The sequence below is a fragment of the Panthera tigris genome, chromosome B3 (assembly GCF_018350195.1).
Source record: "Panthera tigris isolate Pti1 chromosome B3, P.tigris_Pti1_mat1.1, whole genome shotgun sequence".
NCBI classification, from domain to species: Eukaryota; Metazoa; Chordata; class Mammalia; order Carnivora; family Felidae; genus Panthera; species Panthera tigris.
In genome coordinates this window covers 96,963,838-96,979,383 of record NC_056665.1, presented here as the reverse complement: position 1 = coordinate 96,979,383, position 15,546 = coordinate 96,963,838, and the positions used below count along the sequence as shown (strand labels likewise).

At 40.6% G+C, this 15,546-nt stretch overlaps 1 long non-coding RNA gene across 1 annotated transcript in view; it reads left to right on the top strand.

The window, feature by feature from the left end:
- The first annotated feature begins 6,714 nt into the window (after window positions 1-6,714).
- Window positions 6,715-15,546, top strand: part of LOC122239598 — a 76,991-nt gene continuing 68,159 nt past the window's right edge. Inside the window, exons 1-2 of the long non-coding RNA XR_006218830.1 lie at window positions 6,715-6,842; window positions 7,190-7,303. This is a non-coding gene — a long non-coding RNA (uncharacterized LOC122239598). The remainder of the gene's footprint in view (window positions 6,843-7,189; window positions 7,304-15,546) is intronic.

Below are 15,546 nucleotides of genomic sequence, written 5' to 3'. Positions count from 1 at the left end.
TTCCTCCATTAAGCAGGGTCAGGGCTTTGGGTAGGGAAAGCTATTTTATCTGCATGGTTTTGGTTTAGGCAGTGGTTTTGGATGTTAATTGAAACTTGCAGTTGGATGTTGTTCTTCTGAGGTCCAGATAGCCATAACAACAGTCTTTTCTGGGGACACCTGGACAGTTTTCATAAGCCTTGTAGCTGATTGGCCAGTTGGTGTCAGGGGGGCAGGGAAGTAGTTACCAAAAAAATAGAAAAGGGGACAAAGGTAGAAGACATGGCAGAAACTGAGGACCCTTTATCATGTTTGCCTCAGTCCTTTGTATGTTTTACCAAGAGCACCAGGACTTCCAGTTCTTTTCTCCTTTAGCATTTTGAGAATTTCTAGGATAAATGATTGGCTTCAAGTGAATTACATTTGTAGAAATCTATAAATAATCTATACATATAAATTATATATGTATATATTTATATTTTTAAAAACAATTATATAACATAAATATGTATTATGATATATTAGAAAAATTACATAAATATCACACATATTTAAAATATAAATATATAAGATATAAATATATACTATAAAACATATTTATTATATAAATTAAAAATTATATATAATATAAAGATATATAAAATATATACTATACATTTGTAATAGCCAAGATGTGGAAGCAACCCAAGTGTGCATGAATAGATTAATGAATAAAGAAGATGTAGTGTGCACGTGTGCGCGCGCGCGCGCGCACACACACACACACACACACACACACACACACAGTGGAATATTACTCAGCCATAAAAAAGAATGAGATCTTGCCGTTTACAACAACATGGATGGGCCTAGAAGATATAAGGCTAAGTGAAATAAGTCAATCAGAGAAAGACAAATAACTTATGATTTCACTCTTATTTGGAATTTAAGAAACAGAATAAATGAACAAATAAATAAAAAAAGGGACAGAGAGAAAAGCAGACTTAAGTACAGAGAACAAACTGGTGGTTGCCAGAGGGAAGGTGAGTGGGGGATGGGTGAAACAGATAAAGGGGATTAGGAGTACACTTATTGTGATATGAGCACTGAGTAACGGATAGAATTCTGAGTAACAGATAGAACAGAATGAATCATGTACACCCAAAACTACTATAACACTGTATATTAATTATACATCAATAAAAATAAAAATTGTATTATAAAAACACACATATAATGAAATATTATACTTATTTAAATATATTATAAATGTGTATTATATTATAAATATGTATCATAAATAAGTTAAATAGGTATATATTAATTAAAGTAAATATGCTACACAAATTGTAATATAAAAATAAATTACATATAAATATGCAAAATTTGTGAAACTCCACTGTTAGGATTTAGTAATTTGCTTATCTTAGACATAGTCTCTCTCTACTTAAGAACAGAGATAATAATTCATCCCAGCCCTGCATGGGTGATAGGAAGCTTAATAACAACAGGTACCATTTTTTGAACACTTTCCTTATTCCAGCCACTTTACATATATCTTAAAAATGGCTTACATATGCAAGGCAAAACTTGCATTTTTGAAAAAAAATACTCAGAAGTAGATGGAGAAATGATTTTGGAGTGGTTGTGAATGGGAGTTTAGTCCTCAGCATGGTGCTCATGGCACTCATAGACCTTGCTTTAATTTTCTGTGTTGAATAAAAATTTATAGTGCTTATATTATTTCACAATCTATGCAGTTATTTCCATGTAGCTCTGAAGATTCTACTATATGTCTTATAGTTCCAAAAGTTTTGCCTCCTCCTGGGCTTGCAGGGTGTTACTTTGTGGGTGGGCTGGGGATGCAAGCTGAGAGCCCTGGTTTCTTCATTTTATGTCCTGTACCCCTGATGTTATGCATTCTCTAGAAATTATGTATCCAAGCAATTGTTGTCTTCTTAAGAGATCCCCATGGAATTGGTAGTACACATGCATTCCATTGCAGTTGTTGTCTAAAACATAACAGGAATTGTTAGTCTGCCTTCAAATTGGTATTATAAGCCATGTACATTTCAAAATTCAGTCTCGTTGCTTTATAGTCATTTTGGATAAAAATGTAGTTTTAACAAGCTATATTCTCCACATTATTTACCAACTTTAACTGTAAGTTCCATTTAGCTGTTCTCAGTCATCAAATTCTTCCTTTAAAGGGGAAAATCCCACTGGTTAAGGTAGACCAGAGAATCTATGAATGAAGAGGCATGATTACTTAACAGATAAATCACATCCAAAATGTGAAGGGCAGGAAGCAAGTACAAAGGGGGGAATGACTGTCCTTTGGTTTTAGTTTTGAGACGGGGGACACAGAGAGAGAAGATAGAGCAGAAAAACACAGCTACCTTTTTAATGAGGAATGTCTAGGTATGGCTGTGGTGGTTTGCCACCATATATGTGCAGTGTTCCTGTTTGGATTTGGTAAAACTGGTTGAATGACTTGAATGAAACTTAAGTCCAGGATGATGGCTATAAAAAAGATGGCCAAATTGGTTGACCCAGTGACCTGCCCAATGACTTTTATAAGAGAAATCTAGGATTTGTTAGATTTGTGAGGTATTTTATAAGGTATTTTATTTTATATAGATTTGTGAGGCATTATAAGATAATGCCATGAAGTTTCATCTCCTATATGTTCCAAATCAAGGGAGGGGTTTCTCCAAGAGGACCCCTTAGAAAGGCCCAGGTTGGAGACCAGCATCTCATGCATGACTGGGTGCTTACCGAGCAACTGAGCCACAGACTCAGGGCCTGAGGGACTGGAGCAGAGTGTGGGAGAAGGTTCTTGGGAGAGTCTGGTTGTGTGTCCCTGGAGTTTGGGAGGCCTGGAAGCTATGCCTGAGTCTTTCTTGAAGAGGTGTAAAGGTTGGAGGCTGGCTGGGGCAGCAGTGGGAATAGGCCTCAGAAGAAATCAATCCTGCCAACACCTGGATCTCAGACTTGTAGCCTCCAGAACTGTGAGAAGTTAAATTTCTGCTGGTTCATCTACCTGATCTGTGGTACTTTGTTAGTATAGCCCTGGCAGACTACTACAGGAATTGTTTATAGAGAGGCAATCCAGTGTGGTACGCAGCCTCTGGGTCCACTACACCTGGGCTGAATCCTAGTATAATCTCTTCAGCATAATTGGGGTGTTCATTTGTTTAACATTACTTACATATCATTCACTATATGCCGGGTGATGCTTTAAGCGCTTTGTACATATTAAGTGAGGGTTAAGTGGGAATAATGTAGGTGATGTGTTTAGCACAATGTCAAGCCCATAGTAACTGTACAACAAATATCTGTCATTATTATTATTCATTATTATCATATGTACTGTATAAGAAATACTTTTTTTCCCCCAGGACAATACACAAATATTTCACTAGGGAATAGAGACTGTTATTTAGCAACTACCACTGTCTCTGATAGTTAAAGCACAGTGTGTTAATGACTGAAAATTAATGTCCGTATTTTGATGGAAACTAATTCTCTACTAAATGTGTACTTTTAAAAGTTTTGTTGTATTTTAAGATCTGATCTTAATGATGCCTGGGAGGGACATTTCAATGTGAACACATAATTGAAATACTCGTAAATCAATAAGAACATAATTTGATTTGCAAAAAATATGCCTACTCTATGCTTTAGCACTGCCTCTCTTCTGTACTGCAACAAAAATTATGTGGGTTCTTGGTATTAAAGAAAAATTTGGTACCATTCCACAAATAGACACTAGGCGGCGCTCTTGTAAGGCAAACTCAAGTTTCCCTACTAAAAAACACTTGGGTTTTGCTGGTAAAGTGTAGCCACTCCTAAGTTGATTCTCTTGTTTAGTCGTTAAGATATTCAACTTGCTAAGCATGAGAGATGGAGAAGAAATGATTTATTCAGATACTCTAAGAAAGACACTACAGGGAGCAATCTTAAAAACCCTAGGAACGTAGGACTTAATGGGGCACCATATTTTGTGGAAGGGCCCAGAACAAGAAATCAAGTACTTTGGTGAAAGTGGGTAGTGCTCAATCCTATTTTGAACATTGTAAGCTTATAGAAAGATACGTCTTTAAATTGATTTTTCCTGTTTTCAGTTTGTACTTCCACATTTGACAGATGCTGTTTGGATAGAACAGGTAAAGAAATGGTGGCGGAGAGACTACATAGGAATGTAGTTTGGGAATCTTCATTTTCACCTACATGCAATTTAGCAATAATTTCTCTTTCCAGAATAATTTAGTGCTGTATTTTGAAGAGTATGTGTTCAGGAGACCTGGGTCTGTGCTCCCGTTTTCCCACTGAGTTGTGGGGTATCTAAAGAATCTTGAGTCTGCATAGATGAGACAGGTGTCTCACCTTCACCTTCCTTTTTTCTCCCACTGATTCTTCACCCATGATATTCTTTTCTCTCACTCTCTTCTGCCTCTCAGATGTGCTTCAGACTCAGTAGAAAGGAATGGACTTTTTGTTTTGTTGATTTTTATTAATGGCCATGGAAAAATTGTTATATATTCTATTTCTTAAAAACGTTTATTTATTTTTGAGAAAGAGAGAGAGAGAGAGAGCTTGAGCATAAGTGGAGGAGGGGCACAAAGAGATGGAGAGAGAGACTCCCAAGCAGGCTTGACACTGTTAGTGCAGAGCCTGACACGGGGCTCGATCATACGAACCATGAGATCATGACCTGAACCGAAATCATGAGTTGGATGGTTAACCAACTGAGCCACTCAGGTGCCTCAGATTGCTACATATTCTAAAGGTGTGAGAGGGGAAGAGGGAAATCATAGTTATCAAACTAGGTCTCGGTCTTTTAACAATGTTGCTTTGATAGGATCTCATTTAGTATGGGAAAGACTTAGAAAGATCCTTTAGTTATAGGTAATTTTGATATTAAAAAAGAATTAATCTTTATGGTAGGAAGATATATTCTGTCCTGTCTCCTTTCCCTGTCTCTACATCCTATGTAGTCTGCTGGGGCTGCTGAGTCTATTTTTGCCCTCATTGTTTGTTTTCCATCTATCCATCTATACATCCATCCATCCACTTCCTCACTCTGGCTTCGTTTCCTCAGTAGTAAACATACCTCAGTGTACCTTATACAACCACTGCTCCAGCTGAGATCTTTTTGAATCAAAGATGGGTATTCTGACTTTCTTGTTTTAGCACTACGTTTTTAGTTTCTGATTAAGTGTTATAGGGAAATATTTCTTCCTTAACAAGTTAACCACCAAGAGACAGAGAATGCTGATCTTTCCACAATCAAAAAAAAAATAGGAAAAAATATAGGTGCATATGCATCATAAAGAATAATTTCAGAAAAAAAGAATCTCAGAGTTTAAAATTAGCATTGGAATACATTGGCCAAATTTCTGCTCTGTTGTAGCTGGGGTGGGTTGAAGTGGTTATGAGTACCTTACTCTGTCTCTCTGGCCTATAGTCCTGTGCTGGATTTGAGTCTGTGGGGGAGTTTCCATGCTTTCCAAGTAAGTGCGACTTGGAAGGTAGGACTTGCATTAAGCAATTGGGGTAGTTTCATTGCTTCTGAACTGCACCTCCTCTCACTCACTCCTAGCTTGTAAAGCTTTATTTGCAAGATTCCATGAAGTTTGCTGGTATTTAGCTACTAAGAAGAGATGATGGGGCTCAGTCACGTCCAGGTGACCTAAAGGTATGACACTAACCCATGGGCTTTGGTTACAGGAGGTGACTGTGCCAATTCTCTCTCCTCTTCTGAACATTTGAACCACAGTTTTTGGTGCAGGCATTGATGCTGGAAGACTTGTTAATATGCAAATGTCTAACATGAAGAAGTTATCCTCGTTACCACCTGCTAACTGAGGTTAGCTGATCAGAAAAACTTGCTGGCTGAGAACAAGGTCCTGGGAAAAATTCAATTCCAGAGAATGTGTTCTGACAGAAAAGGAAGAATCTTCTGGGCTGGGAGTCTTGCTTAGGAAGAAGTCTATCGCCCTGTCAGCCTTTACTTTGCCCTCTCCACGCCCCTTGCCCTCAGTGTCTTTGTGCAGTTTCCTTCTGAGCCTGTCTTCTTCCCTGTTCAAAGACAAATCTTGTCTGCCCCCTGCCCTGTCTGGTTCAGTCCCAGGGAGTCTCGGCCAGGTTCTGGGCCAAGGCGTGGCTTGGCAGATGCTGAGCCTGCACCACAGGCCTCTGGATTTCCTTCCTGGTCCACATTCCCGGGAAAGCTCTTATTCTTTTGGTCCCTCCCATTAATTCCCGCAGTAACACTGTGTGTTAGTACTTTCAGACGCTTTCGTACACCGCCTCAGGATTTGGACACTGTCACAAAGCTGACGCTGTGAGAAGCAGGCCCTGGATCTCTGGAAGTGCCCTTGGGCACACGTGTTTCTCTCACAGGCTACCCACTACAACCTCATCTCAGGCCTATCCAGCAGGAGGCATTTCACAGCATGATTTTCTCCAAGGAGCCAAAGCTGCCATTCATGCTGTTACTTTCCTTTGCAATTCTATGTCTCACAGCTGTGTGACTCACTTGGTCCTGGGGCTCTTGGCTGGGTGGTGCTTCTCCCTGGGTGGGGGCCCGTGGTGGTAAAGAGAGTTTAATTAGAGAAAGATCCTCTTGCTTATGGTGGCGATTATCATACTTTATCAAGGGGCACAGTCTTGACCCCAGTCTGCTCCCCATTTTTAGTGCTTGACCAGAGAAGCCAGTAATCTAATTCTCATTGCTGATAGAGGCTTCTCTCCCATACTGCTCTCCCATGGTTTGGAATGGAAATCCGTTCTCTTTCCACCTCCATCCCTTTAGCTAAGCTAAATGGCTCTGTGAAAGGCTTTGCAGAAGGCTTTAAAACCACTCCACAATGCTTCAGGTAAGGCCAGAGAGAGAGTTTTTAGTGAGGATTTTATTAGCCCAAACTTTGAGGCTTTCATTGCATTTATCAGGAAATAGGGCCCTGGGTGCCTCTAAGGTCACTGCTGTTGAAGTACATGCAGCCAGGGGCTTAGAATTCCTTCTTTGGATTAAATGTGGTCAGCTAAAGGCTAAACACTGTTAGGAAATGCAGCTTGTATGTTTAAAGGGTAGGGTTGGGCTGACCAGGATCAAGCATAAGGGGCTGTGGGCCTGGGAGCTGAAAGTCACAGGTCCTCCCTCAATTTTGCTTTTGTGACTTAGAAGTCATGTGCTTTGGCATTGATCTTTTAAAATTTTTTTCAGATTATGGACACTATCATTGCAAAGGAAACTGCCTGGCTGTTTGTTGGGCCCAAGCTGAACTCCAGAAAGGGCAGTTTAACTTCCATAGATGATTTCGTTCTGTCTGCACCAGAGGTAGGAGAGGGGCCTATGGGGCTCCTAGGGGAGAAAGCTGCAGAGACATCTCTCTTTTTCCCTCTGAGCTTCCCAAGCTGCATGATGCCACCTCTGTAACACGTTTCCATGGTTCTAGTGTGTTCCCTTAACATCTAGTCCTTTACAAAACAGGGAGAAGCGGTTGGGAACATGTGTTTTCCTGATGTTCTGGATATTTGGATATCTGGACAAGAACTTCAATTAAAAAAATTCAAAACTTTTGTTACCCTGTGCTGTAATTAGGGGCTGCTTTTTCAAAGAAAGAACTGGCAAGTTGTCACTGTAGCATGTTTTCAGAAGGACAGGACTCCCTGACTGAAAATGATTGTTTATCCTTCTCCCCATTATGGAATCTTTCATTCGGGTGAAGGAATTACTCATTCAAGATCCTCTTTTTAAAAATTCTTAAACCTCTGGGGCGCCTGGGTGGCTCAGTTGGTTGAGCGTCCGACTTTGGCTCAGGTCATGATCTCACGGTTTGTAGGTTCGAGCCCCGTATCAGGCTCTGTGCTGACAGCTCAGAGCCTGCAGCTGCTTCAGACTCTGTGTCTCCCCCTCTCTCTGCCCCTCCCATGCTCATGCTCTGTCTCTCTCTGTCTCTCAATAATAAATACACGTTAAAAAAAATTAAAAAAAAATTCTTAAACCTCTGAGAGGTAAAAGACCTGCAGCTCTTGTTATTCATTAATACTTTAATCTGAATTAGTTTGGCTAATAACTTTCTAATGGTAGTTGGGTGAGGGCTTATATGGAGAGGGAGAAGTTGTAGGTTAGTTGGCATATATGTGTATGTGTGTGTGTTGGGAGAGTGGGAGTAGATGAGGAGGGTCTTGAGCCCTGGGTTCCAGGGGTGGAATGCTTCAAAGGCAATTTCTTCCTCTGTTGTAGTTTTCCTCAGGGCATTATTTCTGTAGCATTCCCATCTGCCAGGGGGTCACAAGCCACTGTGGTCTCCCTATCCTTAATGCTAACCCAATTCTTTTTTAATTAAAAAAATTTTTTTTAATATTTATTTTTGAAAAAGGGAAAGAGAGCAGGGGAAGGGCAAAGAGAGAGCGAGGCAGAGAATCTGAAAGCTGGCATCGCGCTGTCAGTGCAAAGCTCGATGTGGGGCTCAGGCCCACGAACCGTGAGATTATGACCTGAGCCAAAGTCAGAGGCTCAACCAACTGAGCCACCCAGGTGCCCAGTGCTAACCCAATTCTTGAGCAGTGTAGACAAGCAATTAGAGCCGATTGGAAGCATTTCACTGCACCTACTCTCTTTTCCTGCTTTAAAATGACCCTGAAACTGACTAATTATGTTGCCTTCTAATGTCTTTTAATCTTTTTTTTGCTTATAAAAGAATCAGTTATTTTCATTTGGAGCTTTTTTTTTTTTTTTTTTTTTGGTGGGTGGTGGTTAGAAAAAATAATCTCCAGATGTGAAAGACTTTAATTTTTTTTCTGAGTCTTTTCCTTGGAGGGGTATCTTAATGCAAGAATCCAGACTCTGTACAGGCTGTTATTAACTGCTTTCTACCCACATGGCCCTACCAATCGTTAAAATATTGGTGAACTTGTTATACTGGTTGGAGTTAGCTGCTACCCTGGAGCTCCTGACAGTTCCTCCAGCTTCTCATCTGGAAAGCCCCCCTTTTTCTATAACCCAATAATAAAAGGGGGTTAATACCTGGTCCCATAGGAGGCCTCCCAATCCACACCAGCTCCTCTGTTAGCAGGAGCTTCTGGGGAATACTGTTTTGTGACAGCTCCCCTCCTTCCCTGCCTTGCACCCTTTCCTTGCTAAACACTATTTTAAAAATACCAGTCACATCATAATCCAGGGGTCTGCAACTCTGACCTGTGGGACAAGTCTGGTCACCTCTCTCGTTTTTTGCAAAGGAGTTTTATTTGACGAAGCCATGCCCATTCACGTATAGTGTCATGGCTGCCTTCATAGGACAAGCGCAGAGTTGAGTGGTTGCAGCAGAGACCCCACAAAGCCTAAAATATTTATTATTTTTGCAGAAAAGAATTTGCTGAACTCTGTTTATCCATTCCTTGGACCAGCAGCAGGTCTGTGCTTGCGACTCGGCACTGTTACCTGGCCAAGAGACCTCTTGTTTTCCTGACTTTGTCTTTACCTCGCAACAACCCCCCCCCCCCCCCCGCCATGCATCTTGCATTACTCTACTGCCATTAATAAATGAAAAAGGCAATGAATAAAGGGGGGGTGCTGGTAATTTTCTTAAACAAATGTCAAAAAACCCTATGAGTATTCCCGACATTTAAAAAAAATATTGGTGGTTCTTTATTTGCATGAAGTTTTATGTGGTTCAGAAAGCCCATCTGTAATCCATTTGAGTTTAAGTCCCATTTGTCACAGCTGTCAGGATGGTAAAATATATTTGAAACCTTTTTGCTTTAAGGAAAATAGAAGGCTTCGCTGCACTTGACATTGAGCTGAAGACTTTGCCACTCTCACGGAAATGTCAATTCTGAGAAAGACTTGTACAAAATGAAAGTTGGACAAAATAATTATCCTTGGAAGAGGGTTTTGCTTTTTGCTTAAACAGGATCCATTTTCCCAAAAGCCCATAGGTTCCTAAAACAACAAGGAGTCTTGAGAGGGTTAGGGTTGGGGTCACCATTGCAAGTGGCCTTAACTTCACTTATCCACTTATTGGAGGGATCAGTAGCATGAACAATCCCAAATGGCAGGGAACCCAGGAGGCAGTTCCATTTAGCTCTGGGATGTGTTTTGTAGTCACTTTACAAGAAAGTTTTTATTTATTTAGGCAAAAATGCTAAGTCACCATAAAAAAATTCATCAATATGGAAAAGAACAATGAGGAAACTTGAAAAAGACATCTAAATCTCTATTTTCACTTTTGAGAAAGTGTGTCTGATGTTCTTGTGCTCCCTTATATTAGAGCGCTTTTGAAGATCCATGTTAGGAGGAGCAGGGAATCTGGCCACGGTACCCAAAGTCTCCCAAAGGCACCAGACACGCCTCGGCTGCCTTCCATTCTGAGGAATGACCGTCACAGAGGCAACCTCAACAGAAATGTGCATCCCTTTACCTTCTTGCAGCAAAGGAATGGTTGTTTGGTCTCAAAGGTCATTTTTCAGCTTCTCTGCTCTATCAATTAAGGAAAGAGCCTGTTAGGTCCATCTATGAGTTTAGGGGCTCAAATTCAGAAGATGGCTAAGAAGTGGCTAGGTGACTTATGAGACCCAATTCTGGGGACAGATAGCTCTCTCAGAAGGATGGGACCATTGTGTGGCAGCATCTCCCACAGGGTCTGCAGTGGTGACCAGCTTGGGCTGTCCAGGCTCAAGTGCCAAGTTGATAGGGCCTCAGGTAAACCTGCTTTCACTTTACAGATATCTGACTCTGCCAGAAGACTCTGAAGTCTCTTTTCAGGAGATTTTCATATTATTATATTATTGCTTGTTTCATAGTCTATATCATCTTATTTTTCTACTTGTTCTCACTCACCCCCTCTTTTTCACCCAGATTTTCTGCACATGTGGCAGAAAGAATCTGGAAGAAAGGATCAAGGAGAGAAGGGTGGAGGGAATGGGGGATTGGAAGGGTAAGAGAATGGCAGTGACCATTCAGAACTTTGAGTCAGAAAGAAAGAAAGAAAAAGAAAAGAAAAGGAAAAAGATATGCCCACCACCATATTACAAGACAGAAGGAATATTAGAAACCCGTTTAATAGGCTCATGTCCTATCCTGAGATAGCTCTGCAAGAGCTACTTCAGAGGGGATTATTGAAGGGTCTGCAGAACCTCTAGGGAAATCTTAAGAAACAGGCAAGTTTTTACAAGTCATTTACTTCCTGAATAATGAGTTTTTTTAATATGGAAAAGAGTTGGCTTTTTTTTTTTTTTTTAAAGAGTGAGAGTACTAAAAGAGGATATGGGAATTGTGTGTGTGTGTGTGTGTGTGTGTGTGTGTGTGTGTGTGTGTGTGTTTGTGTGTGTGTTCTATTTCCTTCCTGTTTCTACTTAGGGTCATTCCCCTCCCTCCCTCCCTCCCTTCTTGCTTGCTTGCTTTTCTTCCTTTCAACATGTGGCAGGGAGGGGAGCAGACTGGCTCAGATCTCATACCTGTAGGCCAAGTACAACGTCTTATTGGATAAATAAAGAAAATGTTCCTTATTTAGAAGAGATGCCTACAGACGAATAGGCATTCTCCTTTTGATGAGAAACCAGGAATAAGCCCTGAGCACACAATCAGCAGCTGTGGATGAAAAACCTCAGATCACCCAAGTGTGAGAAGAAAGCAAAGTTTCAGTCAACAGGTTTTGAGTTGAGTTTAGTTACACATTTAGTACTCAGAGTCTAGTTATGTTCAGGGTCATTTCTCGTTCCCCTGGGGCTCCACTCTCTGGCAATGTGAGTTAGGGAAGAGGCAGGGCCAGGTCTCAGTCCAGTCTAGTCCTGGTGAGTGGGAGGGGATGGGAAGGGTGAGCCCCAGGCATTGCAGGGCCACTATAGACCATTCCCATTTGCTGGCCCCATACTAGGGGACTTCTCAGGTCTTTAAACCCTTAGGAAGAAATGACTTTGGAAGGAAGAGGTAGGTTGGTTGGTTGGTTGATTTATTTATTTATGTATGTATTTATTTAAATGTTTTATTGTCAAGTTAGCTAACATATAGTGTAGTCCTGACTTAAGGAATAGATTCCTGTGATTCATTACTTACATACAACACGCAGTGCTTGTACCAACAAGTGCCCTCCTCAACGCCCATCACCCATTTTCCCAGCCCCCCCACCTCCTGTACCCCTATCAACCCTCAGTTTGTTTGTTTCCTGTATATAAGAGTTTCTTATGGTTTGCCTCCCTCTCTGTAACTTACTTTTCCTTCCCTTTCCTTATGGTCTTCTGCTAAGCTTCTCAAATTCCACATATGAGTGAAAACAAGAAGGAAGAAGTCTGTTTAGTTATGATTCATCACCTCTGGTGTTTGGGGTTGTGGGGGGCGGATGGAGGAATGAATGCTTGAGGCAGCTTATTACTTGTTTTCCTCACACATGGAGACAATATGAATTTGTTTTTAGAAACTGTTATAAAGTTTTGTTAAGATTGCTCCATGATCCCTCTGCAAAGTGTGCTCTTTTGCAGTGCAGCCTTTAGGTTGAGTGGAACTTGCTCTTCTGATGGAAAACCTGGTACCTCACAAAATGAGGAACACAGAAGAGGCAAGGAATTGTATCAGCTAACAACGTGCTGTTCGATGGCAAGAATAAAACCTGACTTACGGTGGTTTGAACAAACGGGAGTTAATTTTTCTCACAGAAGAAGTTTAGAGGCTGAGGACTGCTCCTCTTGATTCATGGGCTCAGTGATGTCAGGCCAGCATGTCTTTGTCTCTTAGCCTTTGTTTCATTCCTATTGCCTCTTGGGAGCAAGATTAGCTGCTCCACCTCCAGAAGTCATGCTGGCAATCAAGGCACAAAGTCAAGGAAAGGGAGAGTGCCAGCTAGAGCTGTCTTTTTACCAGGAGTACAGATTTTCCAGAATTCTGGGAATTTTCCAGAAATTCCAGTCAGGCTTCTACTTGTATTCGATTGACTGGAGCTCTGTTATATGGCTCTCTCTAACTACAAAAGAGGCTTGGACATAAAGTAAGGGGTGGTGTCAAAGTATACTTTTTGAAGAAATTAAACTATGACTCTCATACAAAATAAGAATGAGTATGTGTCAAATATTTGTTTAATCTATTAATGAGGTTCTCAGCAGGGATAGGTAAATGTGGTTCAAAAGGGAATTTTGAAGAATTTGCCGAAATCGGTTTGCTATGTTAGAGACAAAACTGGCTAATGATAAATAAACCATAACCTTTGGTGTTGTCTTCTTGAATAGACAAAATCATTGGTATCTCTTCTATACCTTTACAAAAATATATAATGTGTAACATCATAGAACGTGGGCCCTAGTTAATAGTATGGCGAGTTGAAAATCTATTCTCCTAGAGAATCTGTGTGTGAGCCTGTTAGGCAATGCATCAATAGGACATTGAAAGAACATGCAGTCACCTTTTTGTTTTATTGCCAAGTTTTGGAGAAGTCTTCCTAGGACAAGAAAGGGGATGGGCATCTGCTATGGGAATATGTGTGCAGGTAACATGGTGAAGATTAAAGTCTGCTATTGAGTTTTTACAGTTACTTTTGGGTCGTCTAAAGTTTTTGATAAGACAGGATAGATATGCCAAGTACTTTCAAAATCCATGTGTAAGTGTGCCCCACTTTTAGAAAATTCAGCACCAAAATCCAAATTTAAAACCGTTAAGTTGAGAGGTATATATTTTCTTTAGAAACGGATCCTGCACTTCACAGAAGGATTTGCCACCAGGATTATTTCTATTAATAACCACTTTCCTGAATTTATTTAAAATACTTGATTTATAAAAAACTCGATTTACTCCACTTTTCCATAAATAACATCTCTTGCATGAAGCAAAGTATGCTTGCGATCTAAATTTTATTCTTGTCTGAAGATATCTTTCTGTTTAATTATAGAGTGCTTTCTTTAAATCACATTTGTATGGCGTGCTTTGAAACCTCTCCAAATCTTTCAACCAGAAAGATCTTACCAAAAGGGTTTCCCAGCGAAAGGAAAAAAAAAAGTATACTCATCTGATGTCTACTGGACTTTTTACATTGTTAAAATTCAGTCAGAATTGGAAAGGTCTCCTCATATCTAGAGGGAATAAAATAAATTGATTTATGATTTTTAACAAGCATGACTGAGTAAGGAATCATGCCTATATAATTTCAAAGTCATGAAAAGATATTAATCATAATTAAATTTCCTCTAAGAAGACGTTTGAAACAGAGATCAGATGCCAGGCTAATTGATTACACAACTATAGGATAGTCATCCTGACAGCAGCAAGGGTAAAGACAGTTTAGACTCAGTGTCTAAATATTTAATACCCAGTGGGAAGCAGGGAATTGGAACAAAGGCTGTAATGAGGAATAATAGAAATCAGCTAGAAGGGCAATGGACACGTCCCTATTGATTATGTAGTATATAAAGAGAAAAAGTGATTAATAGAAAAGAGAAGAAGCAGCAGGAATGACATTTTTTTCAAGCGGCAGACGGAAACCACACGCTTGTAAAGGTCATGTCCAGCCGTTTAGAAATAAAATATCCATCTTAAAGAGAAGTGATGTTGATTTAAGATGGAAATGCTTGGAAACGGAAGGACTTCTGTTCTGCCAGATTCTTGTGTTCCTTGTAGTTGTAAAATAGTATAGTTTTCAGCCAGCCGAACTTCTCAGTAGCAAACCGGTGGACCAAATCGTTTTTAGTAGATCTGGCTTGGAATTACTGAAAAAGAATAGTACTTTTGGTTTCCTGCGTTCTTACATTTTAAGGCTTTTTCTTCTTGTGTGGGAATTAAATACCCACAGTCTGGAGAAAGAGAGGTGAAAAAAGAAAAGTGCTTTCCAGTTGGTGACGTGTTCCCTGGAATGGTCTGTAATGGGTGTTGGGATGACTGAGAATTAACACTGATTACCTCAGCTGCCTACAGGGTCTTTTCACCGAGTGTTCATGTGCTGCCCGCGAGGTTGTCATTTCCTTCTCTGATCTTTGTCCCGTGACATTGCACATGGCGTTATAAATGTGGGCGGCAAGGACAGGGGAGACACTGCCCTGGCAGACCCATCTGTTCTTGTTACACAAACCATCCATTTCTGCAGCTCGCCGAATACCGCATTCATCTTTGGCAGTGACCTCTCTTGCACTCCATTACTGGCTGGTGTGTTCAAAAGCTCTGGTACTTTGGACGGACGTTTCTGGAGAGATACACTTCTTAAACTAGCTCCCAGGGAGGGGCTTTTGTTCCTGCCCAGTGCCCTTTTTTACTTTCTCATTTACTTTTCCTCTTTCCTCTTTCTCTCTGGAGAGCTCAGAGCACATTTTTCTCCTAAGGGCTTAATTATACTGTCTTTACTCTGTGAGTGCTCCATAGGTGGCTGTTGATTGTAGGACACCCCATTTGTCTTGAGAGCCTCTCTTTTCAGTAGGCAAGGAGGCTGCCATTATTTGCTCCATTATAGCTTAGGACACTGAAATGTAGGGAAAGGACACTTGCTTGAGGTTATGTGTAAAGTTGAAGCCCGAGACCCACCAAGAACTCCAGTCTTTTGACTTGGTTGACCGCTCTTGTGTTTCTATTGCTTCTGCAACTAACTAACTAACTAACTAACACACCTG